The sequence below is a fragment of the Frankliniella occidentalis genome, unplaced genomic scaffold (assembly GCF_000697945.3).
Source record: "Frankliniella occidentalis isolate FOCC.00 unplaced genomic scaffold, Focc_3.1 Scaffold291, whole genome shotgun sequence".
Taxonomy (NCBI): Eukaryota; Metazoa; Arthropoda; class Insecta; order Thysanoptera; family Thripidae; genus Frankliniella; species Frankliniella occidentalis.
In genome coordinates this window covers 232,035-236,568 of record NW_026267417.1, presented here as the reverse complement: position 1 = coordinate 236,568, position 4,534 = coordinate 232,035, and positions in this window count along the sequence as shown.

Here is a 4,534-nt window from a genome sequence, read left to right as displayed (position 1 = left end):
AATTTTGCTGACACTAGGTAGTGCAACAGGTGGGCGGAGACGAACCACTTTTTTGGGACCACCGATCCCCCTATCCCTCCCTCTCTCCCTCTAAAAGCTTAATATGTGGTTAAAAATGCTTAATATTTGCTTAATATTAGTTTAAGTAGGTGTTGTACAAGCAGTGATACTGGAAGTATCATCTGCTAACAAAAATCAAGGAAATCAAGAAAATTCAGTAGATGTGGGAGAGGAGATGGAAGAAGAGGAGGAAGAAGATGAGGTATCAGCTATGCTGCGTGATAGAGACAGAGTACGTTCTCAAAATAATTCTTTATCACCAACAGACATTGCCACACAACTCAACACCTACTTCAGGGATACTCCAAGAATCAAGGATCGAAAAACGTCAATTTTGAAATGGTGGGAAGACAAAAAACATACTAACCCTGAACTCTATGAAGTGGCAAAAGTTGTTCATGCTATACCTGCTACTCAAGTTAGAGTTGAAAGACTTTTCTCTGCCCTACGCTTTGTGATGCACCACTTGCGAGGCAACCTGTCAGCAAGCATGGTAGAAGATTTAGTCTTAATATTAAATAATTCTCGTTTGGTGAAGGAGGATATTTTAGTGCTGATAGGGACAGACTCACATGAAGATGATGATGATGATGATACTGATTTGGAACGGCCTAGCACTGGACTCAGCGACATCTCACTCTCCTCTCTTGCTGGTGATGCGTCATCTTCTCGATCTTCTGCTGAATAATCCTGAAAAAAACATTGTGATTATTTTAATCTCATTGATGTGGGAAAATATTCAGTTCCTTAAAAAATCAAAAGAACTTGTATCATTTTGACATTCCTGTTCAGTAAAACATTGTCCTATTTTAATTTCATTGACTTTGCAAGATATGTTTACTTTCTTCATAATGATTTTTTTAGCATAGTTAAAAAAAAATTGTGAACCAAAATAATTGTTTTTGAAATCAATCACACTGTATATTTGTGTTAATATCACAGACCAGTGGCAGTGCAGGCTTTTACTGTCTGTCCAATAGGTTATGAGCGCCACATATCACCTAAAATAAAATTGTCAAATACAATTGATCTGTGTGGCTGTGCCTGAACCAGTGACAGTGCCAAGCTAAAATAAAGAAATTCTGCTGACAATATTTTGAGGTTATCTTAACTCTCCACAAATTTCTGCCCATGCATCTCAAAGAAAATCAAATGACAGTTATCATTTTTACCTGTAATATCGAAGTAGTCGTAGAGACATTCCTTCCGAAAACAGCACATTTTTGTACAAGTCTCTTCGGTATGATGGACATTAAGAAAATTAGAAGCTTGAGGCCATTCACGACGCGGATGCGACACGATTCGGAGGGAAGGAGGGGGGGAGGGCAGCTCCAGGACACAGGACACACTAGGGTACACCAAGTAGCAGAGAAGAGGACAAGGGAAGGGAGGGGGAGTTGAGGTTGTACAATTCTGAAGTTTGTTGTTAAAATGAAGTTTAGAACGTGGCCGCGGCCCACGCCTACCGCCACCGTGACGATCAAACAAGCCATCGGTAGCGGTAGCGGTCGAGTCACTGGCCGAGGGCCGTCGTGGGGCACTGTGCTGAGCGCGACGGGCTGGGGAAGGCAAACACAGGGGAATTCCCCAGTGAACCGGGTGGCAGCGCCCCCCCCCCCCCCCCCGAGCACACCGGCGAGGCGCTGGCAAGCAAAAACGGGGTGCCCTCAGCTCGGCGGCGCCCCTGCTGTGCTGCCCTCTTCCCCAAGCCGAGTACATCGACGAGGACCCATTGACACAGACCACCAGGGGGAAGGGGAAAGGGGGGGGGGTGAGGCTGCCGTCGATCCCCAGGTGGGGCACTCGACGGGATCGCCCCAGACAAAGGGAAAACCGGGCATCTGGCGGGCAACTATCGGGCACCTACCGGGCACCTACCGGGCAACTACCGGGCAACTACCGGGCAACTTTCGGGCAACTTTCAGGCAACTACCGGGCAACATCCTGGCAACTACCAGGCAACTACCGAGCAACCAGCGGGCAACCACCAGGCAACCACTAAGTAAGCCTCGCCTGGTGATACAAGCGTGTTGCCCGGTGGCAGACACTTCACGGCTCATAACTAGGGCCGGCACCCCACGGCGTGGGCAACTGTCGAGCAAGGGAGGACGGTCCCTGTCTTAATCGTAGAGGTCATACAAACCTGAAGTGTGACGGCAGGGGCTAGCCGCGGGGCCACGCGGGGCTACCTTTGCCTGCCCCCGCCCCCTTTCCACGGCTCATGCACATGCCCAACCCCCGCCCCAGTAGCACCCCAGTGAACACCATGTCTGAACCGCCAGCTGGTCCACACAGAGTAGCAGATCGTCGAGGGTACGCCGACCCCCGCCGCGGTTGCCTCAGCAGCAGGGGCGACGTAGGCGTAGGCCGCCCGCCCAACAGAGCGGCGAGCCGGTGGCCTCTCCGGTTTCTACAAGGCTGTTCAGATCACGCTGACGGTTACCCGACGGTTGCCCTCACACGCCGTGTGGTGCCGACCCAACCAGCCAAACAGCCCCCGGGCACCACGCTAGTATCATCAGCCGAGGCTTGCTTAGTGGTTGCCTGGTGGATGCCCGGTGGTTGCCCGGTGGTTGCTCGGTAGTTGCCCCGAATGTTGCCCGGATGTTGCCCAGGTGTTGCCCGGAAGTTGCCCGGAAGTTGCCCGGAGTTGCCCGGAGTTGCCCGGTAGTTGCCCGGCAGTTGCCCGGTAGGTGCCCGATAGTTGCCCGCCAGATGCCCGGTTTTTCCTTTGTCTGGGGCGATCCCGTCGAGTGCCCCACCCAGCCATCGCGCCACTGCTGCCAAAGTCAAAGTCCCTTCTCAAATCAGAACACAAAGATCAAAGCACGGTATAAGCACACGCGGAGTCGCTCTCCACAGCAGCATCTCATCTGCTGGTATGGTTCCTGGCTGTGCCACTTAATGACAAGCCTGACAGAAAGGCCGCGGTGCTGTCTGCACTCTGTAGCGCGCGTGCGTGGCCAGGTGACGCTGGGCAAGGAAACATGTCTTTGTCTCGTTTGGTTTTGCTCGCTTTTTGCGCGATGATTTTTTTTTTGGAACAGGACTTTTCCCTCGCCTATTTTGGTACAAATTGGAACAAGTTACTTTCTCTGAACGCATCCTTGTTCCATACCCGTAACGTTACGTTCCCTCTTTTTTCAAACGGTTACAGGATATAACGTTACAGCATGTAACAAAATAACTTTTACCATTTCGTTTTGTTACTTTCTATAACGTTACACCTTCCATTTCTGGAATGTTCGTTACCCGAAACGTTCTTTTTGTAACAGTTTTATTTTGTTACAAAATTGTAACAAACCAATTTAAAACCTGTTCTGTTACTGGTTACGGTACCGTAACAACAGAATTTCAAAAGTGATGTTTCGACTTTGTATTTTGTAACGTAACATAAAAGTGGTATGTTACTGGTCCCTGACCGCCGGTCGGGCCAAAATCTTTGACTGCAAGGTACGGGCACTTCCCGACATCGCAGGACGTTCGCGTTTGCACAGAAATTCACAATTTTTTTTGTTCTTTCAAATTTTATACCGTTCCACAAAATCCATGAGATTGACTCCGATGTTGGACCAGCCAAACAGCTCGGCTAGCAGCCGACGGCAGAGTAAATTTCAGTTTTTTCGATTGTGGACATGTTGCAGGTGGGGCGGGCTGGCACGGGTGACGGGTTCTTGTTTCTGGGCTTGTTACCAACCCTAGTAACACAAGATTGTCGCACACAGTGTGATTTTTATATATCGTCCAATTCTTGTGACGATATCAAAAATCCAAAAGTGACGGCTTTTCCATAGTCAGACGATTGTCACTGGTCTATCAAATGTAAACCATCTACCGTTCTGGTGTATTGTTATCGTTTCCTGATCGAATCCACGACAGTGGTTTTCCGCTTTTATCATGATAGCTGGCTGATAAAGATTTTCGTTTCGAGGAAAAAAGATAGTATACCGATAGAATCATTTTTCTCATTTCGTATATCGCACCAAAAGTTCTTATCTTATTTCTACTGTTGTCCGACAGTCGTACGACAGTTCTGTGCAGTATGCGAAACAAAAATGTCAAAAATGTGAACCAAAATTTTGTAGGGCCTAAGTGCGCTGTGGCGGACGTCCGTCGATCTGTAGGGCGAACGACATGTCGTTCGGCGACACACCGTTGGAAAGAGCACATCCTAGGGAACACTTGTGGTAAATATCGCTTACCTGGCTCCACGCGTCGCCGCCTGAGCGCCGCCACGCATTTTTGAACCCCCAATCGGGCCGAAATCTTTGACCGCGAGGTGCGAGCACTTCCCGACATCGCAGGACGTTCGCGTTTGCACCAAAATTCGTCATTTTTTATGCTCTTTCAAATTTCATGCCGTTCCATTTTTTTTGTGGCCCAGGCTACTGGTCATTCCATTGGTGGAGTGAGGGAGAGGAGGGGAAGGCGGGAAGCGTAAAGAAGTGCGAGAGAGACAGGCAAGGGCAGGGGG